Here is a 27884-nt window from a genome sequence, read left to right as displayed (position 1 = left end):
TGTTAAAAGACAGCGCAATTCTTCTGGGCTCTTCTAGAAGCCCACAGTACGTTCTGGAGGTCTTGGAGGGACATCTGGAAAAGCCCAATTCTCCTCCATCTTATTCCGTGAGGATTTCCTGTTAAAATCATCAAATAAATATTCACTGCTCGTTTCAGAGACCACGCTCCCACTTTTCGTCATGGATGTAGAGTAAGACGCGAGAATGATCATAGTAGAGTAAGAGGCGAGATTTACTAGCTGGGACCACTCGTGAGGCCGGAGAAAGCTAATGACACTATTCAGGTAGGTCTGGATGTTGCTGGAACGTGTGTTTCATAAAAATGTCCAAGTGACACGGCTTGGCAGGTGGACTCTCCAGTGCATGACTCACTTCCATTTAGATTTATCATGCAAATAACAGATGAAAAACAAGAATAAATAACTCACGAACCTCATTTATCAACAAAATGTACCTCTCAACGAGCATCAACAATGACAAAATGGAAACATATTTTATAGATAACTTTGGCCTCCGTGTAGTATATAAACCTAAGCTATAAAGTATCTCAAATGTTTCAGGATGATCTATCGGACAGTAAATAGGCCATTAATATTTTTATTACCGTGTTACATATTTTCGTAAACTTGCTTGGTTGATCATATAGTTTCAGAATAAATATCTGATTTTTTAAAGCAAAAATGGATTATATGCAATCCGTAAACTGAAGAACCAAGAAAACTGGAATATTACACATTATTATCAACATTGTATTACAAACAAACAGTTAAACATGCCTATTTATAGATATATGTTTTATTAAATATGTTTTCACAAGAGATATGACACGGCGTTTTCTTCACAATAAGGAATATGGTTACCAGTAACACCGGAAACTGTCAACTAGCTGTCACTACGATATTGGTTGTTGTGAAAAGCCGGAATTCGTGAAACTGTACCCAAGATTAAAACTTTACCTATATATTTGTCAAACAGTAACATCCTGTTATTCGATGTGAAATATATACAAATACATATAGCATATATATTCAATATAAGATATATATTAAATAATCATTGTAGCATACAGCATAATGAGCAACGTGATCTTTGGAAATGAAATATATTTCTGTCATCTTCAGTTGATCTATTTGTTTTATATATATATTGATAAATCATCGTTTGAGAATCTCAACATATTCATTAGTTTCAGTTTAAACAAAGACAAACTGTAACAGTTCATACTATTAAGATTACAGCAAATTCTGTAACAATTGACAAATAACAGTACCTGCCCAAAGTCATTTTATAATGCTTTATCGCAAAGATTAAAAGATATGTACATTCAGACCTGGAACTCATCTTTAATACAGTCGCCCAAATCCACTTTTTACAGTACTTTTAAATATTTTTTCCATACAGAGCAATACCTACACGATATTAATCTTAGAAAATTCCACGTTTCATTATCCAGATTTAGATGTTCTTCACATGATCTTATGATCGATATGGGCAGATATTATAATATTCCAAGAGAAAACAGATTGTGCAAATTTTGTGCACTAAATGTAATTGAAGATGAGTTCCACTTTTTGCTGGTATGTCCTTACTATGCTGATTTAAGGACAAAATATCTACCACAATATTACTATTCACATCCTACCATGTTTAAATTTAATTTGATAATGAACTCTAATAATACAACTTATATTCGTAAACTTGGTATGTATATCCACCATGCTTTTGAACAAAGAAAATAACGTTTGCAAACATTGTGATTGTATGCCATTATTGTTTTTTATATTTTGTACTATAGGCCTGTGGCCTCTTCAGTAATGGAATAAAGAGATTTGACAAATAACAATACAACTAACAGAAAAGCACGTTGTTTTCATTTTATTCATGCCAGGGAGAATGTTTTGTTTGTATGTACCCGAGACATATCTCAACCACATGCACCAAAATGCAATTATAATGAAACTTTAATGCCAGCCTTTAAGATTTTCTTTTCGCACATAAGATCCTATCAGGAACATGTTTGAGAGATTTATCCGGGTTTTTTTTCAGTGGGCTTCAATACTGAGCCCTTTAGCTATTTATCACAGATAATATACGTACGTATTCGGACAAAGGTGCGACGTACGTAGTTTGTAAGCCACATGGAATTGGTAATAAAATAACCCTATCTTCAGATCTTAACCAAGTTTCAGCTTTCCATCTGAATTTGCAGACAAAAGAAACCCATGCTACATTCATTGTGAACTCTCCATAAGTTGTCAGCTGGTCTCATGCAAGAAAACCGTCATCTGATCTTAACGTGGTAAAAACGCATCAGTCGTTTTCATTTAAGATTCAAATCACCGCCAAGGAACAATAAAGTCGGGTCTAGGGTCGAACTTGGAACTCTACATGTTTGATAATTATCAAGTCTTAAACAACTGGGATGAAATAAAGATCATTTGTTTTGTGATTTCAGAAATATTCTCAACTGCTCTCCCATCCCGCGATGGATAAAGAACGATGTAGTTTTTGTGCAACACATGACATCGCCGACAGCTCTGCGTTAGTAGTCCCACCGCTCTTGGTCATAAAGTTGTCTGGGTAAAAAGTGTTACGACAGTTGTTCATTATAGGTCTACTATAAACCATCGTGCTCATTCAGCAACGTTGGGATTAGCCCTTTCCAGCATTTGAAACATCTCGTGTTGAACTGTGACTTCTTTGTGAAATGTTCCCTGATATATGTTTGTGATATATGTAATACGGTTACTTATCTCTCTAAATAAATATTTTGAAAAATATATTAATAGTGTTGGTTCGGGTGTTTATGAGATTTTCAGTGAAATTAACATATGATGTATGCGGTTTATAAACGTCATAACGGTTGGTCTGTCAGTAAACAGAGGCGACGAAACATTCCATAATCATAAGTAAGCTCTGCTAAAAGTTCATTGTGGGATTCCCATTACACATACGTGTTTATGAATCATCAAAACAGGTGGAAATATTAGGTGTTTGCAAAAAGGTGAGCGTTTCCAGGTCTGCTGGTGGCACCCGTCACAAATGCATGCGAAGTTAGAAGCCTTTCGGGTATATGGACACTTCACCTGTTGCGATAGTGTAAACTTGCAGCATCAAGTTATTCTGTATTTGGCATGTTGGATAACTTTTGGGTTGTTCTTATGTAAATAGTAGTTATTCACTTTTACTATTAAGAATTTCAGTTCATTGTATCGGGTAATTGTTTAGTTAATAATTATAGTATCGGGTAATTCTTCACTTAATAATTATGGTATAGGGTAATTGTTCCCTTAATGATTATAATATCGGGTAATTGTTCACTTAATAATTATGGTATCGGGTAATTGTTCCCTTAATGATTATAGTATCGGGTAATTGTTGACTTTATAATTATGGTATCGGGTAATTGTTCATTTAATAATTATGGTGACGGATAATTGTTCACATTATAATTGTGGTATCGGGTAATTGTTCACTTAATAATTATAGTATCGGGTAATTGTTCCCTTAGTATAGTATGCTATATTCCATCTGTATGACGGCGGTCTATAAATAATCAAGTCTGAACCAGACAATGCGGTGATTGACAGTATCAATCTGTCAATTTGGACAACGATATTTATCGATTAGGTCACTGGGCGTGGCCACACATTAGTCGCCTCTAGAAGACTATAGTTCATAGTTCACTGTTGATTTGTATATATATATGGGGCATCGGCCCATGGTACAATCATAGTCCAAATACAATACATAATGTATAAGAATGGTTCCCAAATTCTGCAAATAAGATATTCACAATTCTTACAAAGGATGCATTTCTCAAGGACATGAGAACATTGCTTTTTTGGAGGGTAGGGTAGTCATACTATTTTGAAGGTTTACTATTTACGCAAATTATTATACATCTGTCTCACTAATAAACAAGATATGCCTTCCCCTTCAAACATCCGTGGCATAACCTTTGCTCAAACAGAAGAATGTATACTTTGCTGAATATCAATGCTAATCCCTGTCTTCAAGGGTCGGTGCGTGTTTATCAAACTAAAGAAGCAGGACCCTGGGCGTAGATTTCCGAAGCTCTCTTAGCGCTAAGATAGTCGTAAGTGCCAAACATTAACCTTAACTTACGACTATCTTAGCTATCTTCGACTAAGAGAGCTTCGAAAATCCAGGCCCTGATCCTCAAAGCGTTCGTAACGTTACGAGCTGTCGTATCTCTATAGTTTCTCACAGGCTTACGAATGTCGTACCGCTACATACGTTTTGTGGATCAGGACCCTGGTTCGATCCCGGTCAAGGTACCATCCTCATGCTATTACTACATCATTTGGAAAGTCGATTCCGGATATGAATATGCCCAAATCAATGTATGATTGTCGTAAGAAGCAACCACCAAGTCAAGCTGGATGACATGGCCGACTTTGTGTCATCGTACCCATACAGCATCATCGTTGTTCATAATATCAACCACTGGTTTGCCTGGTCCAGATATGATCAGGCTGCCGTCATATACCTGGAATATGTCTGACTGCAACACTGAAAATGGTTACCTAATATGACATTGAGTGTCTGTAAATCAGTTTCCCATTGTTGTATTCGTAAATACTCTTTTCCTTTTAATTGTCATTCTTTATCTTTTATTCTGTAAAGGTCATGTAATGGGTCAGAACACACAATGGAATAAAGTACAGTGAAGTACAGCTGAGTCATTACATGTCTGCATAATGACGAGGGCTGGTTCCATGGCGTAGTAATTCAACGTGTCAATAGAGGAGGAAAGTCGGTGGTTCGAATCCCTTGCCGCGACATACCAAATGGCGTCAGTTAATGGTATTTGTTGTTATCGTGCCTTGTGCTCGGAATTAGAATATAGCAAGAACTAATGACTGAGATTGTATGGTATGTCTGAGCGCGGTATGTCTCTCAAACAGCGACATTGTATCTCATTGACCTGCAGACAATGTGGACAGCCTTGCTTATCTCATTGACATTACACTATAAAACAGAAGCCAGTACCAGAAGCCACTTGTTCATTGAAGTCGCTGTACGTGCAACAATCTTGAACGAGGTGTTAACCCCTTTCCAGCTCACCTCTAAATGCCCACTGAGGTAGCAAGCTTCATCCCTTCATTAAAAAAAAACTTTGTGACCATCATCGTGACGTTCCTGTCATTGACCGCTGAGTGAGTGAGTGAGTGAGTGAGTGATGGAGTTTGGGTGGTTGAGTGTACTGAGTTTTAGACCCTTTTCCAGCTCACCTCTGAATGTCCACTGAGGTAACAAGCTTTTTGGGACCTCATCGCATCACGCTCTGAGTGAGTTGGTGGTTGAGTGTACTGAGTTTTAGACCCTTTTTCCAGCTCACCTCCCTGAGGTAACAACCTTATTTTGGGACCTCATCGTCCCCATCATTGACCGCTGAGTGAGTGAGTGAGTGAGTTTGGGTGGTTGAGTGTACTGAGTTTTAGACCCTTTTCCAGCTCACCTCTGAATGTCCACTGAGGTAACAAGCTTACTTTGGGACCTCATCGTCCCCATCATTGACCGCTGAGTGAGTGAGTGAGTTTGGTCGCTTGAGTGTGCAGGTTTTAACGCCGCTTTTGCATAGTCCAGTTATATCCCGGCCTGCTTAAAGTAGGAGAGGACCCCGTAGTGATGCATGTCAAAGACGTTTACAACATTAAAGAATGCCATAAGCAGGGATATGGAGCTTACAAACCGAGCAATATTATCGGGGCGAACTAGCAACAAAGTATTGTAAAAGTAAGCTATCAGCAATGTACCATACACCTGGCCAATACCTTTGGAGTCATACGCTACCGGGCAAAAGACAATATACACTTGTAAAGTGGATTTGACGGAAAAGTTATAATGTTTTCAAAACGGTGCTAGGCTAATATTTATTCATATCAGGTAGTATCGCCTGTGAAACCAGATTCAAATAAATCACCACCCACAGTCGTTTCTATTTAGTTTCATATTTAACTACCATAGAACATGATCGTATACTTTTTCCACGCGGCAGTTTATATCACCAAAATCTGCCGTCTCCATGAAGCACAAGCCGATTCCCGCCGTGATATTGCTGGAATATTGCTAAAAGCGGCTTAAAACTAAACTCACTCACTCACTCACAAGCCGATTCAGTTTTCTATCTACATTACTTAACAGTAACATTTCTCGTCGTGCAATAAAGTATATGCATCGAAACGAATTAAACATAATTAGATTGTTTACACTCGAGTCTATGAGTTGATGTTTATTTCTACAGTCGACAAAAATCATTTATGTCGAATATTCCAGTATGTAAACCTGTGATTGATAGCATGAGCATCCATTCGCTGTCGGTGTACAACAAGGCATCGTGCCTGGCCACACAAATCATTTTACTCGACTCCTAAGATCGGGGCCCCGTTCCTCAAAGCGATCATAGCGCTACGACTGTCGTAAGTCTATGTTAAAGTATGGGAGTTACGATCACCTTAGCGCTACGACTGTCGTAAGTCTATGTTAAAGTATGGGAGTTGCGATTGTCTTAGTGCTACGATCGCTCTGTGGAACAGGCTAGCTATTCTCGAAACGTTCGTAGCCCTACGAACTTCTTAAGCCCATTCTTAACACATTGGCTACGATCAAAGTTAAGAATTCTTAGGGCTACGAACGTTTCGAGAATAAGGGCCCAGGACCCAGGAATCTTCCACAAAACGACCTTAACACAGAAGTGATCGTACTTCTCGTGTTCTAAACAAGACTTGTCAATAGCCAAAACAATTATTCTGGAAAAAGAATAGATATCTAATATTCCAGAGACACTGTCCACTCAGCTTTAAGGTAATGTCATACTTTAACGATGGCGTCTCTGGTCCTGTGAATACAGCGTCTGTCTGAGAGCGGTTAGCAAAGTGGTTACCATAAAAATGGTACTTGTTTTCACCCTGCCTGGCGTGGAGTCACTATATTGTGTCCGAGTGAGGTATTCATGTTAAACAGTGGCATGGTATCTCACAAAGACACCGACATTCCTCCAGCCACACAAACATGCATGAAAGTGCTTAATAATCTTGAACGCGACGTGAAACCCCAATTCACCTCACCTCGTCCCACGCATGCTTGGCATAGTCGCAGAACGAAGATCGTTTGTGGAACTGGCCCCTCATGGTTATTAGGCACCAGTGATTTTTCTGGAATCCTCACAATGGTTAGTCACAAACCACTTAAGCTTTCCTTTCGAACAGTTGCACTCATTTTGTCACCTTTGAAATAACTGACTTAAATAAGTATTGAGTTTCTTCAAGAAATTTGACTATTTTATTGCAAGGTGTTGAATAGACTGTAATACTCGATGTCTGTACCCTACACCTGAACATCTGGTTTCACACCTTCCTCTCTGATGATTGTGATACTTCTGCAGTTTATTATCATGAGCTGAATAACCAAACTTCCCGGACACGTCCACCTGGAGTGGACACATCGAGGGACTGGGAAGCACCTGATGATAAATCCCAACGATGGGGTAGCCTATTGGGGAAAGCGTTCGCTCGTCATGTCGAAGACCCGGGGTCGATTCCCCACACGGGTAAACTGTGCAAAGGTGTATTGCTGGACTATTGCTAATTGCGGCATAAAACAAAGCTCACTCACCCACTCATTCATTCACTCACTCACTCACTCACCCACGCAGGCACGGACGCACGCACACACGCACTCACTCACTCACTCACCCACCCACCTAAAACGCAGGCACGGACGCACGCACACACACGCACTCACTCACTCACTCACTGTTCCTCATCGTGTTGTAGTATGTTATGTTTCACGTATATACATCAACACGCGACCGTCAAAGTTATTCTTGTACGTTATAGTAGCTCAAAGTTAAATCCGGCCAGACGGTGTCCGAATCCCGTGTTGGAAACATTTACGATGATCCTCAGCGTCTGCCATATCGTCCTAAGAAGAAATGTCAAACCCAGGACTGTAACTGATCCCAGAATGTAACTGTGAAACGTATGTTCATAAGATGAACTTCAGATGCTTCAGTAGGAGTTACTTCCATGTTGGACATACTCTCCTGTTGCATGACTACCTATCATTACCATCTTCTTCGTCGTCAAAAGTAGTAGTGGTGGTAGTAGTAGTAGTAGTAGTAGTAGTAGTAGTAGTAGTAGTAGTAGTAGTCTTCTGTTGTGGCGCACGTAATCTAGTAGTTATCGTTACGATATTGTTTCTCTTTTTCTTCTTCTAATTCGATAGTAGTCGCAGTAGTAGTAGTAGTAGTAGTAGTACTCTAACGTTGTGGCGCACGTAATCTAGTAGTTATCGTCACGATATTGTTGCTCTTTTTCTTCTCCTAATCCGATAGTAGTCGCAGTAGTAGTAGTAGTAGTAGTAGTAGTAGTAGTAGTAGTAGTAGTAGTAGTAGTAGTAGTAGTAGTAGATGTTGTTGTTGTAGTCTTTTGTTGTGGCGACCGCATCCGTAGTGTAGTGGTTAGAGCGTCCGCCCGGAGAGCGGAAGGTCGTGGGCTCGATCCCCGACCGCGTCATACCAAAAGACGTTAAAATATGGTACTTGTTGGTCCCTGCCTGGCGCTCGGCCTTAATGGGTACAACAAGGACTGGTCGGCTCGGAGTCAGTATAATGTGTCTGAGTGGGGTATTCATGCTTCACTGCGGCATGGTATCTCAGTGGGCTAGCACTATAAAACCAGCTTAAGTCTGGGCTAGTACAAGCAGCCGCACATACACATACACATGCATGCACGTCGTCATATGAGCGAAGTATTCTCAAGTACGACGTTAAACCCAATTTCACCTCACCTCACCTCACATTCTGTTGTCGCGTACGTAACCTAGTAGTTATCGTTACGATATTGTTGCTCTTTTTCTTCTAATTAATTGCAGCAGCAGCAGCAGTAGTAGTAGTAGTAGTAGTAGTAGTAGTAGTAGTAGTAGTAGTAGTAGTAGTAGTAGTAGTAGTAGTAGTTGGTATTGCTCTTCTATTTCTTCTAATCATTAGAAACAGTAGTAGTAGTACTAGTAGCAGTAGAAGCATTGTACATGTGTGTGGCATTACGTATTTTATTCTCACTCTATTGTCTAAATGCTCCATCAAATATCTTGAGCGATATATCATATACAAAGTGGGAGGTTGGTGGTACAGGTGGGTTTTATGGTGATTCCAGTTCATATACTCCGTTTCCGGTCAAACAATTCCTCATTGTCAATGTTTGTAAACGACTTTGTTTACACTTCTGAGACGACATATTGATGTGTATATTTTCAGTATGTTATACATTGTTATAGTGTAAAATTCAATGCATACTAATAATAATCCCAGTTTCATGTTATGAATATATGCTCATGCCAATAATGGTTGTCACCCCATCCCCACCCCAACCCCCACACCTCACACACCCCACCCACACCCCCTCTCAATTAAAAATTGAAGGGGTGACAACCATTATTGGCATGAGCATACATAACATTTGAGTATATTGTACAAAGTACGTGATTGAGTGAGCAACACAGGCGCATATCAAACTAATTAATTGATAATGCTCATCGAACGAGGCGTTGAATATTCGTCACAATCTTTACGTTGGACTACAATTTCATCACATTCATTCCGACTATACGCATCCAACCGCAGCGTCTTAGACGACTGGCCTTTCAACAAGTGGACAATTAACCACCATCACACGTTAATAATTACTCCACACAAATACGTCAATATTTAACTTATATATTACCTGTTGAAGTGTCCTGATTTTACAGTCAAGCACTTGCCTAATTACACTAGAAAACAGGTACCAAATATCACAGGAAAGCAATTAAATTGAACAATTACCCAATTCAACATGGGAACAATTACCCGATTCAACATGTGAACAGTTACCCGATTCCACACGGAACAATTACCCGATTTAACACGTGAACAGTTACCCGATTCAACATGTGAACAATTACCCCCTTCAACATGTGAATAATTACCCGATTCAACATGTGAACAGTTACCCGATTCAACATATGAACAATTACACCGTTCAACATGTGAACAATTACCCGATTCCACATGTGAACAATTTCCATGAGAGGACAAGTACCTGATACCGCGATTTGTTCACATTCAAAATCAAAATCAAAGTCACATGACTATTCGTATGAAGGCCACTGGTCCATATACACAGAAAGTGCATGTATTTATATTACAGTTGTAAATCTGACATTACATTACATTACATTATTCTAGTATTTATAAAACCTTGTCTCTTTTCATGGCTTAGAGAGAGATATTTACATAGTTTGCTCAGAAACCTCGCTTTCCTTCTAAATATTTACATATTCATGTTATAACAGTACAGTGCAGGTAGTTTAGGCTGATGGAAGTATCTTGTATTATTAAAGGAATTAAAACGATAATCTTATAATATACTTACTTAAGTGTTAAAGAAGTTTAATGTGTTAGAAAAATATTCACTGTAGTGAAAATATCGCTTTGCCGTTAATACTTTGCTCATCACTCGTGAAAAAAAGGTTCTTCAAGTCACTCGATGACAGATACAAGATATCATATATTAAACTAGACACATGAAACATCTTCAGTTACAAAGATGTCATAAACGTAAACTTACATCTTCTTTTGTTAACTCTCAGGGTGGTGAGGTAGCCTAGTGGTTAAAGTGTTCGCTCGTCACGCCGAAGACCCGGGTTCGATTCCCCACCTGGGTACAATGTGTGAAGCCCATTTGTGGTGTCCCTGCCGTGATATTGCTTGAATATTGCTAAAAAGCGGCGTAAAACTAAACTCACTCACTCACTCGTTAACTTTCAACTTTATACTACACAAGATGAATGCAGGCATTAATAAGTTATATGTCTAGTCTACAGTTTCAGTGTTCATTTAAGGGCCTAGTATATGTAACAGTATATATGTACTGGGGAGTGAGTTTCAGTACTGAAAAATCTGAAAATCTAACCTCAGCTCTAATCGCACAAAACTACTGAAAGAAACACGGAGGTTCTTCTTACATGCGCAGACCGACTTTTGACAAGAATCGAACCCGATTTGAGTCCTGACGAATCACAACAACTACCACTGTGATACCCAACCAAGAGGTTTATCACACATGACTGCACTAAGTAAAACAATTACATTTATTTCCTAAAGTTATACTTTTGTATTCATATTTGTAACGGAACCTAAATCACAGGCTCAAAGAAGTTGGACTCGCTACAACATAAACACGAATTGAGCTCAGCGTCAGTATCTTAAGATGCAGAGGTAACGTAATATCCTAATTTGTTTGTGTTCAATTTCTATCCCTCCGCGCATCATTTGTCCAAAATTGATACACAGTGTTTGTAAAACGTGTTTGTTTTCACAGACATGATTAGGTAGTTTATCTCTCTCGTCAAGACAGTGACGTATTAGTTTTTAACCACAGACATATAAATAACAAAATATGAAAAGCAAAGATACTGGTTCCACACTGATTCCGCCAGGCAGATATGAGATGTTATTAGAAAACTTCAAGGGTCGTCATGTTTTCCTTAAATTTGATACAAAGTTTATCTTTTCGTTTAAAAAATAATTAGGGTATCTTTTACGTTCGTCTTTAGTACTGCAACGTCATGTTTCGGAATATTTTTCAAATAACTTGTGTGTATTACGCGTATATATATGTAAATAATTGTTTACTCCATGAGTTACAACTTTCTTATTAACCACCTCACTAAAACGGATCCCGATAATACGGACGACATTTTTACAAATCTTATCAATTTATCATTCATTCGTTGTGGCTGATGCTTTTGTTTTCGTGTCATCTGCTGTTTTAGTTGTATTATAATTGCGGGTTTATTGTGCACTTGCCACTGACTTTCGTTCTGTTAAATTTAAACAGGTATGTTAATATTTCTCAGACTCACGTCGCTTATAAATGAGGGAAAGAATCTTTCTCTGATAATTCAAGTATATTAAAAGTAAGAATCGCTTAAATATAGTTCTCGCGAACATCTGGTGTCATCGCTGATTTTCATTGATCAATTCATGTATTTATCACCGCTGCTCCGCCTTTAACGCCCAGTAAATCTCTTTGGACTGATTAGACTTGTCATATTCTGGTCATGAGGTTATATCTTTAGTATATGTGTATGACTAGCCCAAATTACACATTATCCTGTTGATCCGAGAAAGCCATATTTGAACAAATATCTTAAATACAATTCTTTGAATTTCTCTAGTCATCACTTGAGATAAACTCCCGTTTAGATTTCGGGTTAGAACTGGTCCCCAGAAAACTTGATTGGACAGTTAGACAGTTGGTTTTGTGTCAGAACAACCACACGACGTGTATCCCTGCTCATGATATCGATCACTGGGTAGTCTGGTCCAGTCTCGAATAATTTACAGGATGCCGTCAACTATCTGAAATATAGCCGAGTTATGCCTTTACCAATTAAAACCACACAACAAGTGAGAAATTTCATATAAACAAAATGGGGCGGTGGGGTAGTCTAGTGGTTAAAGCGTTGGCTCGTCATGCCGAAGACCCGGGTTCGAATCCCCACATTGGTACAATGAGTGAAGCCCATTTCTGGTGTCCCCCTCCGTGATATTGCTGGAATATTGCTAAAAGCGGCGTAAAACCAAACTCAGTCAGTCAGTCACATGTACAAAATAATTAATTTCTATGAGAACTTTTCAGAGTCAAGAAATGTGTTCGGAAGCTCAGGCTGTCAACGTAAACAACGCCGTGCTGTTTACTTGCGTTGCTGTATCATGGTGAGTGTATTGTGAGCCTGTGCATCTATGCTGAATAAATGTCCGTCTCTCTGTAATTTTTGTTGTTGTTGTAAAAAACTATATACACATCATACTGATTCAAAATACCGGCACACGCATCTTGGAACATTTCGACGGTTAATTATATGCACTCCAAGCATGCTAATGACATTTTGGAAAACTAATATCGTGAGCCACTAACAATGTTTTAGCTTATTTTGGTTTGTGTAAATATTTATTAGCACTTTACACATTAGACAATAGGCCATAATAGAAGTACCACCCGAGGTGTGTTATTGTTTAATTTGACGCATATCTTTTAACACATTACACAGACTTCTCAAATGGTTTTGCCATGTAAAGGACATGTCCCGACTGCAAATTAGCAGCGAAAGGTGTGTTTTCCCCATTTACATTGTTGTACATTATAAGCACATGTGATAAGGAGAAGGTGTAAGTAAAAACTCAAATCAATGCAGTCTATACTAAAACGAAATGAGGGCAGTTATGTTAAATTAATTTGACTGTGCCACAAAATACGCTTATGTGTGTATGTGGATGAATATTTGAAAGTGTATTTGCATGTTTGTGTGTGTAGGTTTGTCAATTTCAGCTTACCCCGAATTACATACATTTGTATGTGCATGTGAATGTCTTGTCAAACTGAATTTACCTCGAAATACGCCTAATTCTACCGTGATTTCAGTAAATACTGGATGGTGATTGGTTAATCAAAGTCATTCAGAGATATATAATCACGTTATGTACCTCTCATTTTCAAACACAGTATGTGAGTTTTTAAAATCTTAATAACGCGGTTATGGTAGAATGGAGATAAAGATACTGTGTTGGAAAATCAGAGGTATATCACGAAAGTATAACAGCTCTAATTTTTTTATTTAAAACCTCACGCTACGCGTTCGGTTTTTAAATCAAATTTAGAGCTCTTATAATTTCGTCATATACCTCTGATCTTCCAACACAGAATGTTTATGTCCTAAATATGTATGTGAATGTTTTGTCAAACTGACTTTACCGTGAGATATACCTAAATGTCAATGTAAATTTACCCCGAGAGCCGGTAAATGTAAAAAAGTGTATGAGCATGCGAGAACATTTTGTTTATCTGAATTTACCGCGAAATAAGTCTAAATGTGTATGTGAATGTTTTGTCAAACTGAATTTACCCCGAAATACCTTTAAATTTGTATGTGCATGTGAATGTTTTGTCAAACTGAATTTACCCCGAAATACGCCTAAATGTATACGTAAATAAATGTTTGAATTAACCTCGAAATATGCATAAATCTGTATGTGAATATTTTGGAAATTTGAGTTTACCCCGAAATACGCTTAAATATATTCGTGAATGTGTATGTTGTGTTTGTTTTTTATGTGATAAATTGTAGATTTATTGTAGATTCACGTATGAAGACTTATATTTTGAACATAAACGCACACAAATAAATAGTTATTCTTTCTCACCTTTTCGCGAACACATGGTATCAGCACTATTTGACAGTGATCAGTGTATGAAATAAGCCAAAACCCTGCCAGACATCAGGGCTGGTAACTTCAAAATGTTACCAGCCCAAATCGGATTTAACCAGACCAGACAATCCAAAGAAAATTAATTACTCAGTTGTATGGAACATGTCATGTAAAATTTTACCAGACCATCGGGCTGGCCAGCTGTAAATTTAGACCGTCCGTCAGAAATCTAGCCCGTCTCGGGCGGTTGGATGCATTAGCAAATGCTCATGATATAGGCGGGGTCGGACTTACTTATGATTACGGAAATGGTTTGAATATTTCGTTTGGTTGATTAATTTGTGTTTTCGTGTTTCACACGACGTGAAGGTTGTACAAACCAAGAAAACAAATGTTAATCTAAACAATGTGATAATTGTTGTTGATGTTTCCTTATTTTGTTATTATGTAAACACTTTCGTGCAATACTTACTTAAGATGATAATTACGTTTTACCATTTTGTAAGTTTTCAGTGAGCGATATCATATTTTTCCAGTTTTTGTTTTTGTTGTGTCTGTAAAATTATATACTTTTGATATGAACAAACAACTTAATTTAAATTGATAAGGAGCCCCAACGAGAAGGGGTATTCAAACCTAGAAATTGTGTAGAAAAATCTTGACTTGCTCCATTTGGGACTTTTGCATTGATAGAAGGGCTGGTTGAGAGAAAACACGACTCGGGGACTTTGAGATGGTCTAGATACAGGTCTACCGCATGGACTTGGTTACTATTAAAAAAGATTTCGTGAGGAGTCTATGCGACGTGGTTATTTCGTGTCGTCGTTCCTCTCATAAAGTCAACAACTCGTTTGTCTTATCTAGATTCTATTTATATCTAGCTACCATGACACACCAGGACTATCAATGGCGGCGTTCAACAATATTCACGTAACTGACTTCTTCTGTGGGTATTTATATCTCATTGTGTAGTAGACCCATTAACAACACACTACACCACATACCGTTATCTAGCGGATCTGTTCTTCATTATACAACATAACTATTTGCTTTATGTCTCGTAACTGCGATTGCGTAAGTGTCAATTATGTTGTATTTTTGAATTATGTTTTCATTTTGCAAAACCACAGTGATCTCAACCATATTACAGTTTTTATATTTATTGTATACTCATAGAAACGAATAAGGGAACGCATGAAAGTGCAAGTGTTCCTAAATTTATTTCCAGAATTTCACTCAGAGTGCAATACATACCTTTTGAAGAAACTTGGAAAAGAATACAGGAACACTTGTCCTTTCATGTGTTCCCTTATTCGTTTCCATGAATATATATATAATTCCTACATTAGATGCAAAGTCAGCAAATCATACATCGTGTTACATATAAAATGAAAAACGTATTATTAATTTTTATATAAAGCAAGGTCAATCTTTTATCTTTCTTCTATAAACACCACCATTTTTCAGAGCAATACAATCATGTTTTAAGAATATTCAGCCCATGTGCTTAAGTCAGTATTTTGAATTTGCGACCATCTGTTTACATTCCGTTACCGATTCTTTTACAACAATAAGCACGAACACATTATTTATCTGTGTGTTATGTTTTTAGTTAATTGCCTCTTCACATTGTTGAGCTAAACGGAAATGACACGTGTGTCACTCGAATATGGTTAAAGCATTACCGTTACAAGTCACGCTCTAATACTGTTGTTTTGCAATATATTGGCTGAGGTGCATCACCATGATGGAACCCTGATGTAGAAGGAACACGATAACATTTGCAGGTACGAGTATTCTACAGTAGGACAGTCTAAGAACGAAATCGGATATTGAGGACTAAAAATTATAACGAACTACATGTATTTGAGACATTTCGACTATTTTATCAATAACGCACAATTATTAGTTATTAATGTCAGTCTACTTTACCTTCGACAGATCAGTGTGCTGGTCTATGGAGATGTCAGTGAGCACGATTTAGTACCCATTGATTTGCGGGTATTAAAATGCTGCTTCCCATCGTAGTTACTTTATATATTTTTAAATTAAGAATCGCAAACAAAACGAAAATATCTTCATTCACCGTTTTGATCGCATAAAATAGTTACAGTACAATATATCAGCAATATTACAATATTAACAAAATATTTTAGCTTCGTATACCCCAATGAAACGACTCTACTAATATGCATGTCAATATGTTTTTTAGCAAGAGTTACATGTAGGAATGCCAAATATCTCTGACGTATGTTCCAGAACAGGCATAGATTGTAAGAACATAATATCGTATGTTTTTATGTATTAGTTGTTTTAACGGAGTTTCAGATATTGTCCATATTTCAAGTCGGATAATGCTAGATGGCGTAATAAGATTTGATTGAAATAAAATTTATTATAAGTATTTTAATACGCACCGCTTAAGATGAATGATGTGTAATTTATGGTGTCAAGTTCAGTTCATCTCATATGTCACATGTTGTCCACATTTGCAGAAAATGACATTATTCCCATATATTGGAATATTTCAAGACCTTTATTAAAGTTCTGAACCATGCAGTTCTATAAAACATTGTCATTTATATGAATGAATCGTCAGTTATGTCATTGTTGATTTTTGTGTGTGACTTTGGTGTTTTCCGTAAGATGGGTTCCTTGTATCATCGTTATAGTCTCTTTTTATGAAATGTATGTGAGATAGTTTTGTACATGCAATTACCTCCTTGGTGTGAAACAAAGCGAACATTTAAACCATGTTTCCGAAATCATACACCTCATTTCATTCTACAAAGCATTTAACTTAAATTAGTTATACTGATAAATAAATCTAAACGCGTTTCTGAGAATTACATCAGAATTAAAATGTATTTAATGTAAGGATTCTTACTTGACTTTTCAATACCAATTCTTGCTACACACACAAAAATAGCGAACCCTGCATCAGTGACTTGACGATCTTCTGTTTTACGATAGAAATTCCTTCCTGCTAATTTTTGGATGTAATTATTTCAGCGGACATCGGCTGATGTAATTCACATCTGTGTGCAATAGAAAAGCAATTGACAACAGAGGTATGTCAATCATTGTATCCAGTGTTGCGGCACATACACGAGTGGTATATTTGTTGGCACATTTAGGTGTAGCTGAAGAAAATGTCCGCGAACACTGGGTCTACTGATTTATTACATTATGCATGCAGTAACACATTTTCAAGATGCGTTCACTGAGATGTTTTTTTTCTCAAAGAGGATTTTTTTCAAATGCATGGTAAAGCGGAATGTACATTTGTGCTTGTCTAAAGATTTACAACATAATGACTTATGACAAGTATTATCATTAATATAATATATAACAACTTCTTTATTATACACACACGTTTCAGGGTTTGTTCATACCACTTCATCAGGGACAAAACTCCCATACATTATTTTCTTATCGTAATCGGAGCGGTAATATTAATTTATTAGTGCTGATAATTGTAACGATTGTTTACTTAATTATCAACATACTATCGGCAAAAACGATTTTGTTGGGAAACAGATATCGTTTAATAATTCTGAGAAATTATTTGTTTTTACTTGCTCATTAAAGAAAAATTGTTACGATGTACATTTCGTGAGTTATTGAACGTTCAGACATATTTTTGTAAATACAAATTTATGAGAAAGAAATTGCTTAAAATACAGTTGTTACTTTTACTCTACAACCATTTGAACTCAACTCAGTGGATTTCCTTTGGTGAACTGTTTCAACTTATAGTACAGACTTTTATTTCTTTATTTAATGCACTGAGAGAACAAAGAGTTGAAAGCTGTTGATAATATTTATTATTTTCCATAATGACCCTAAAACACCATTTCAACTAAACCACCTATATTGTATGTCAACCACACATCTACTTCAAACATATTCCCACATTCTCTTAGAGATAGCAACGAACAAAGAAACCCACATTTCCCATATTCACGCCAAAAGAAAACCCAGAAACCCATATTAACGCGTGGTTGCTAACCTTCCTGAAACACACCCTTCTTTCAGTGACCCACGGTATTTTCAGAGTTTTGTGGTCTTTCAGGATCCTGAACCAGTAGTTCCAAGGAATGGTTCTGTTTCTATCTTGAGGCCTGTTCTCCAGTTTTAAATTTCGAAGATCATTTTATTATCGCTTCTTCAAAGTGAGGCGTGATTTACACGGATAAGGCTAGATGACCTATGATTTGGAAAGGGGGGTATTTTTCGGGAAGGAAATGTTTTGTTTGATCTCCCGGCCCACTAACGGTCTTCCGTGGAAATGGGCCATGAAGGAATTTCGCACATTTTCTCCTCCGCCACACAGAACAAGTTTAATAGACCTACGTAGTCGTTGTAGACGTGGCTGGTGAGTTGGGGCGTTGTACAGGAAGCTGACAGGTTCGCTACAGACTGTATGTCCCGCTGAATGCTGTATGATGAAGTCTGTACCATGAGTGGAGATCTCACCCTGCATCTATCCATTTCATGAACCCATTGAATTCTTCCAGTTTGTGTTTACAATTTTTTCAGACAGATTTATTTTTTGTGTGTGTTCCTTGTTAGGCAATAACAGTGAAGGACGCAAATATATATTGTTAGCGCTAGAGAATAAGGACTCACGCTTAACCACTGTAACAGAATCTATTTTGTGCAAAGAGGAACATAATAACAATGCACTCAATATTTGTCCATAGAAATATTTCATTACTATTATGTAAGCAGTGGTTGAGCGATATAATTGCCTAATTTCTTAGTATAAGTTCTTTTATAAATTTTCAATATTCTTCCAGAGAAGGCTAAAGGGATAATTTAAGCGAAGTAGATATTTGCTCTTTAGAACTGTTCATGGTTGAAATTAACCCAAATCAGCACACTTTAGGATATTTTCAATATTTCTCCATTTTCAAACACGAAATGACATAATTTGTAGTGAAACGTCAAAAATAGAAAAGTGGGAAAAATAATTGCGGGTTCCTTACTTACCCATCATTGTGCCGTTGTGTCGAATCTCGGATAACTCGAAGTAGGTTCCTTTAACCTCGACACAACAGTGTTTGACTGTAGGTATTTTACCAGGTGTTCGAGTAAAGGTCAGCAAACGATATCCAACGATGGCACGTGCCATAAACAATGAGAAACAATTACATATCACTGTGAGCTTTCTCGAGGTGATGTGATTCTGGGCCTATCACTTATCACACAAAAATATATTTTCTGATGTCCCAAAACATGAGAAACAATTAGATATCACGATGAGAGTTCTCGAGGTGACATGACACTGGATCTTTCACTTACCACCAAAAATAATTTTGTTTTACAGAAAACACTTGCTCAAGTGAGCGCGTGCTCGTAGTCACCCACTTTTTTGGGCACCGACAAAGGGAGTACGTGCAACTTGTATTTTACTTCATTAAAACATTATATGAACAAGGAGAGAAAAAACACATGGTTAAAACACAGTACTTGGAGACGACAACCCATAGGGAATAGTATTTATGTTTACTATATGGTATCTGATATTGCCCCTGCGAACCAGTACCAATTTCTGATGCATTATCCTAAGATCCTTCAGGTGATAAACAGATTCATTGTTTTTCCAATAACTGGGAAACAGCTAAAAAAGGGACACATGAGATGAGGATGGGTAAAAGGATCTCCCCAAAGCACCGCTATAGTCTCTCTGCTTTCTCGGGATGGAGGACTCCGCTTGTGAACCGTGAAACTTTGAGATATAAACAGGAACGTGAGAGATCCGGGTTGATAGTGTGACGTCATACGATAACGACTCAGGTGACGTCACGTGATAGGTTCCTTCAACGCCCTTCACAACAGATGCTCAAGGAACCTGACAGTTGGTGTGTGTGTGTGTGAGTGTGTTTTAACTTAGAGATGATTCCATATATTTTATTGACTTTAATATGAGCGTCTTAGATTTATGTAGTAATGTATCGTTATTTGAAATCGTAATGTTGAGTGTACAAGTCATTTGACTGCCTTATAAGGAAAACGACTTGATATATAAAGAATCAACTGCAAGATTCCGACAACTGTATATCATGAGTATGTGTTTATGAATCTCCATGGTGATGGTAATATGTGTTCCCGAACAAATAGCGTCTTATGTCCCGCCGAAGTCACCCGTCACATATACATGCAAAGCCAAGTCAAAAGTTCTCCTGACGCCACGTTACTTGTGAGTGGGTGAGTGAGTGAGTGAGTTTGGTTTTACGCCGCTTTTAGCAATATTTTAGCAATATAACGGCGGGGAACACCACAAATGAGTTTCACACATTGTACCCATATGGGGAATCGAACCCAGGTCTTCGGCGTGACGAGCGAACGCTTTAACCACTAGGCTACCCCACCGCCCCCGATATTGTGTGACACGACCACATATATGATTATCCTATTTACCAAACTATAACAAACATTATGTATACTAATAATCACATATCTGCTATAATACAAAGTAGAAAGACGCTACTGTTGGTGTTACAGACAATACCACGTTCGACATAGCATCTCAAGGATCTTAACTAACTTCGTAATATCCGAATCTTGATCTGATTAACCCAACTGATGGATTTCGGTTGACATGGATTGAACTCAGTACGCATACGCATTATGAAATCGAAGCATGGATTAGTTTGTTTCTCACGTATATGTACACATCAGTCCATTATAGTTTGTTTCTCACGTATATGTACACATCAGTCCATTATAGTTTGTTTCTCACGTATATGTACACCTCAGTCCATTATAGTTTGTTTCTCACGTATATGTACACCTCAGTCCATTATAGTTTGTTTCTCACGTATATGTACACCTCAGTCCATTATAGTTTGTTTCTCACGTACATGTTTATGTATATGTATTATACATGTAGTTTGTTTCTGACGTATATGTACACATCAGTCCATTATAGTTTGTTTCTCACGTATATGTACACCTCAGTCCATTATAGTTTGTTTCACTCACAGTCCATTATAGTTTGTTTCTCACGTATATGTACACCTCAGTCCATTATAGTTTGTTTCTCACGTATATGTACACATCAGTCCATTATAGTTTGTTTCTCACGTATATGTACACATCAGTCCATTATAGTTTGTTTCTCACGTATATGTACACCTCAGTCCATTATAGTTTGTTTCTCACGTATATGTACACATCAGTCCATTATAGTTTGTTTCTGACGTATATGTACACATCAGTCCATTATAGTTTGTTTCTCACGTATATGTACACATCAGTCCATTATAGTTTGTTTCTCACGTATATGTACACATCAGTCCATTATAGTTTGTTTCTCACGTATATGTACACATCAGTCCATTATAGTTGATTGCAGTAGTGATAGATGTTTTGCAAATACATTCACGAAATCGTTTAATAGTCTAAAAACATAACGCGGTTATTTTTCATTTTTCGAAAGAGCGAATTAATGGATCGGGTGATCAGACTTGGTTGATCTCCCAATTGAATAGATCTATGTTTGTGCTGTTGATCACTGATTGTCTTGACTTGATTTTTTACATACCGCCGTCATATAAATTTGGTTTGAATATTGCTGAATGCAACTTTTAAAAATATACAAATCCGTTATGTATGGTAGTAAATTACTTGGTTACTAAATAATTCATTGATTACAAATTCGACGCCAAAACAACAATAAATACAGTAGTTTTATTTACATTTTACAGTTATGTTGCACTGAATTTACATTCTAATGTGATATTATTCTATATTTACATTGTGGGTTATATTGCTCCAGAATTACATTCTGCTGCGATATTATAGTATATTTACTATATTTACATTTTGCGGTTATATTGCTCTAGATTTACATTCTACTGTTATAATGTACTAGATTTACATTTTACTATTATTGTGCACTAGATTTACATTCTCCCGTGATAATGTACTATAGATTTTCATTCTCCCGTGATAATGTACTATAGATTTACATTCTCCCGTGATAATGTACTAGATTTACATTCTACCATGATAATGTACTAGATTTACATTCTACCATGATAATGTACTAGATTTACATTCTCCCGTGATAATGTACTAGATTTACATTCACTCGTGATAATGTACTAGATTTACATAAGCCCGTGATAATGTACTATAGATTTACATTCTCCCGTGATAATGTACTAGATTTACATTCTCCCGTGATAATGTACTAGATTTACATTCTCCCGTGATAATGTACTAGATTTACATTCTCCCGTGATAATGTACTAGATTTACATTCTCCCGTGATAATGTAGTATAGATTTACATTCTCCCGTGATAATGTACTAGATTTACATTCTCCCGTGATAATGTACCAGATTTACATTCTCCCGTGATAATGTACTAGATTTACATTCTCCCGTGATAATGTACTAGATTTACATTCTCCCGTGATAATGTACTAGATTTACATTCTCCCGTGATAATGTACTAGATTCACATTCTCCCGTGATAATGTACTAGAATTTACATTCTACCGTGATAATGTACTAGATTTACATTCTCCCGTGATAATGTACTAGATTTACATTCTCCCGTGATAATGTACTAGATTTACATTCTACCGTGATAATGTACTAGATTTACATTCTCCCGTGATAATGTACTAGATTTACATTCTACCGTGTACTAGATAATATTCTCCCGTGATACTAGATTTACATTCTCCCGTGATAATGTACTCCCGTGATAATGTACTAGATTTACATTCTCCCGTGATAATGTACTAGATTTACATTCTACCGTGATAATGTACTAGATTTACATTCTCCCGTGATAATGTACTAGATTTACATTCTACCGTGATAATGTACTAGATTTACATTCTCCCGTGATAATGTACTTGATCAACATTCGAAAGTGAACATGCACTAGATTTTCATTTTACTGTTACATTGTACAACTCCTAGTTGAACTGTGATGGCATATCAATTCAATGCATATGGTGATGTATTTGAGGCGGGTGTCATAGCTTACGTTTTCAGAGTTTGAGCGACTGTTTTCAGCTTTTCAGTTGTAAACTGTGTACTAGTTCGTATGCCGGGGTTTAGAAAGTAGTGCATTGTGGATCCGATGCTGACATGCATATCAATTCAATATAATGTATTTCGGGTGTCATAGCTAAGAGTTTGAGCGACTGTTTTCAGCTTTTCAGGACAACCTGCCCGGGGTTTAGTTTACATGGATCCGATGTGATGATATAATTATTCTTGCTAAACTAGAGGACAACCTCGTACATGGTCTGCCATGGAATACCGGTATAATAATATATGTTTATATATTAGTAATTTTGCTGAGGTGCACGATGCATTATTTGTCTTTATTTGTTAACAATTTTCTGGTTTGCTTTTCAATATAATGGCAGTATATATTTTTATTTATATTTAATTTATATTAATTTGTGATTTATCAAACCTAGTTGATATACCCATATAATTGCAATCAATATCAAACGCAAAATAACTTTAACACACATCAGGATTTTAAATCATACTTAAAATATGTTTCTTACAACAACAAAACAACACACAAATATGTATGAAGTATAATAATATGTTTCGTTAAAACTTATTCCATGTTTTCATATTCTTTCAGAATGGTGAATGACATGCCAATTCGTCATGGTGGTCCTCAACACAATACAAAGGTTATTTCACTCCAACGAACTTTCTGCCCTCCTCAAGGGGTTCTGTCTTAGTTTTCATTCAATCATACAAGGCTTTGACACATGTGCGAGCCATATGGTACCTGCTTATGCCAACCCCTCTATTTGGGTCTATGTCAGTGTTACACGAGGCATTGTAAGTCGTACTCCGGAAGGCGTGCATCGTTTTTGCCTTATTCCAATCCATGTTAAACGTATGCACGGACGGCGCCGAGGCGAATATTGTGTTGTTTGCAAATAGAGAGAAGGTGTTTATTTATACATGTTTATGTAGAGGAAACAAACATACAACCACACGTACATGTGAAATAAATTCTTTATGTCAATAGGAGCTTGTTGGGGATGTAAATAGAGCAAGATACACTTTCATTGTCTTTGCTGCATGGTTGAGCATGTCACACGTGCCTGTATGTTATTGACATACAAGGTCCAGGTATATTTGTAGGTATTTTCCTGACTTTTGTCATTTTGTCAACGTTTCAACAGGCAGAATAGATTAGATTTGCTGTACAAAAGTAGTCACAATATATTAGGGTATAAGCAATATATCAACAAAACGTTCCTCTTACTTGTAGGTATTTTCCTGACTTTTGTCATTCCTTAAAAAACCTTTTCAACAGGCAGAAAAATTGATTAGATTTGTTAAGCAAAATGTAGTCACAATATATTAGGATAAAATTAATGTACAAACAAAATATTCTTGTTCCTGGTATAGTCTTTACTTGATCATGATTCATATACAATTGCTCATGGTATAGTTCGAACCCAGCAATGGACTCTGCTCCAGCAGAGATTTATTAATGATGTGGAAGGGTGTTTGTCGCTTTCCCAGGTTCGAATCCCCACATGGGTACAATGTGTGAAACCCATTTCTGGTGTCCCCCGCCGTGATGTTGCTGGAATATTGCTAAAAGCGGCGTAAAAACCAAACTCAGTCACTCAGTCAGTCAGCTTTCATGCAACGAAATAGAACCCTTTGTTCATGACTAATGGATCAGGTGAAAAGCATAAAAAACATGAAACAGGGAAACCGAAAAATACAGAATATAAAGTAGATTTAATTGGTCTAAAAGGCATACAGATGGAGATAATTACATGAATGGATCACTGTAAATCAGTGATCGAAAGGTGTAAGTTTGTCAGGGAAAGAATGTTAGCCAATGAAAATGTCCAGTTACCCAGGCCATTTCTCCCAATAAGGCTGATTTACTTCATTGCAATGTTCTATCAGGTGCCCCCACATTTCATGTCTTACTTTATTTTTATTTTTCATTGTTTTGTCGTTCGTTCGATCATCTATACATGTATATGAATAAAAATTTATTATAATAGGTTATTTATATTTTTATTTTTTAAAGTTACTAATGTATAATTCCAGATGCTTTTCTAGTGAATATATATTCGGTTTCTAAAGTCTGTGAATGTACTAGTTGTGAAATCTACAGATGCTTGACATCAACTTTAACTAAGAATTTTTCGTTTGTACCAACCCTCAAAAACCAAACCTCAAGCGTCCTCTTCAACCCCAACAAAACCAACCCTAACACGTCCACTCTCACCCTAACCTAATAAACCAATATCCGCCCCGTTTATCGCCAACAAAACCAATCCTCACAAAACCCATACCAAAAGGTATCCACCAAAAGCCACAGAGTTTAAACAGCATCGAGTCCCCACACAAAACTACTTGATATGTCGGTTATAACACGACTAAGTTCACGGACCAACTACGCCATTGCGGATGCAGATGGGGCGGTGGGTAGCCTAATGGTTAAAGCGTTGGCTCGTCACGCCGAAGACCGGGTTGAATCCCCACATGGGTACTATGTGTGAAGCTTCCATTTCTGGTGTCCCCGCCGTAATGTTGCTTGAATATTGCTTAAAGCGGCGTAAAACCAAACACAGTCAGTCAGTCAGTCGGATGCAGATTGTAGTGTACGAGTAGGATACATGCATCATCTGTTTGGTCCTTTGGTATGTAAATTGGACCCATATACCATAAAGCTGATACACTATTCATCTTTTGGGGCACAACTTTCATTCGTAAGTCAGAAATATCATTCGCTTAAATATCCGCTTAGCTGCCAGTATTTGTCTCCAACTCCCACATGTTTTAGATCATCCTACCTAACCGTATAATATAAGCCAGTAAAAGAAAGCAAAACAAGGCATGCTTGAAAATTGACAATTACAACCGTTGTTGTCTCCGAAACACTCCAAACTTACGGACCAAAGAACACCTATGACACCAGTATCACATGCATCATCATCGAATAACCATTTCTTGGTTATATTATTAACAGCCACCATCAAACACATGAATTTTCTTTTGTCTGGCAGTTTATATTAAGGAATGTTGGTTGGTTTGGTGGGATGCAAAGACATGTGTCAACCAAGACAGACCCGGGTGTCGCCTCTTACGACAAGCATGATTTGTTGAAGACCAATTCTAACCCGGATCTTCAAAGGTAAATGCTTAAAATCCCGTGATGCACTACAGGCTACTATGTGTGAAGCATCCCCTTGGGATCATCATGAAGCGAGGAACAGTTTCTTTACAACCCCGTATTCGTTTTGGAGATATGCAGTGGGTACAATTAGAAATGTGTACCCATGCATGGTCGACTCGTTGGCGGCGTAAAACCAAACACAGTCAGTCAGTGTCGGATGCAGATTGTAGTGTACGAGTAGGATACATGCATCATCTGATTGGTCCTTTGGTATGTAAATTGGACCAATATACCATAAAGCTGATAAACTATTCATCTTTTGGGGCACAACTTTCATTCGTAAGTCAGAAATATCATTCGCTTAAATATCCGCTTAGCTGCCAGTATTTGTCTCCAACTCCCACATGTTTTAGATCATCCTACCTAACCGTATAATATAAGCCAGTAAAGAAAGCAAAACAAGGCATGCTCTTGAAAATTGACCAATGGATTACAACCGTTGTTGTCTCCGAAACACTCCAAACTTACGGACCAAAGAACACCTATGACACCAGTATCACATGCATCATCATCGAATAACCATTTCTTGGTTATATTATTAACAGTCACCATCAAACATGGATTTATGTTTTCTTTTCTTTTGTCTGGCAGTTTATATTAAGGAATGTTGGTTGGTTTGGTGTTTTACGCCGCACTCAGCAATATTCCAGCTATATGGCTTCGGTCTGTAAATAATCGAGTCTGGACCAGACAATCCAGTGATCAACAACATGAGCATCGATCTACGCAATTGGGATGCAAAGACATGTGTCAACCAAGCCAGCGAGCCTGACCCGGGTGTCGCCTCTTACGACAAGCATGATTTGCTGAAGACCAATTCTAACCCGGATGTTCAAAGGTAAATGCTTAAAATCCCGTGATGCACTACAGGCTCGATACTGGTGGGCATCCCCTTGGGATCATCATGAAGCGAGGAACAGTTTCTGTACAACTGATATTTCTAAATGTTTGTAGTATTCGTTTTGGAGACATGCAGTGGGTACAATTAGAAATGTGTACCATGGTCGACTCGTTGGGAATTGCAGATATCAGCTAGTGTTGATAGCGACTAGGATTGTACAGTTGTTTCAGAATAAAACATTCATTTTAGGGGTCACGAACCTGAGGATTCCAGCAAACAGCTGACAGGTGTCACAAAAACGTAATTTTAGGATGGTCACATATATTTAACTTCCCCATCCCTTGTGAAATACTAACCGATCCTTAAAACCACCTCAAACTGTCATGTTCGACAATACACTGTACTCATAGAAGAAGTGAAATGCTCGTGTTTCTGTTTCAGGTAAACAGTTCAGTTCACGACGGATGTCATCGGTGGGACAGGATACGCTCACCTTTTCGCGAACACGTGGTACTATCACGATTTGATAGTTATTTATAAAGTCATGCTCAGGATAT

The 27884-nt window shown here is 37.4% G+C and overlaps 1 long non-coding RNA gene across 1 annotated transcript; it reads left to right on the top strand.

The window, feature by feature from the left end:
- The first annotated feature begins 174 nt into the window (after positions 1-174).
- Positions 175-27884, top strand: LOC124285029. Its single transcript, XR_006900708.1, has 5 exons — positions 175-285; positions 2457-2581; positions 12709-12785; positions 23907-23958; positions 27769-27884. It is a non-coding gene; the product is annotated as an uncharacterized LOC124285029 (long non-coding RNA).

The sequence above is a fragment of the Haliotis rubra genome, unplaced genomic scaffold, assembly GCF_003918875.1.
Source record: "Haliotis rubra isolate DU_JTF1 unplaced genomic scaffold, ASM391887v1 Scf35, whole genome shotgun sequence".
NCBI classification, from domain to species: domain Eukaryota; kingdom Metazoa; phylum Mollusca; class Gastropoda; order Lepetellida; family Haliotidae; genus Haliotis; species Haliotis rubra.
This window is presented reverse-complemented; position numbering and strand designations above follow the sequence as displayed.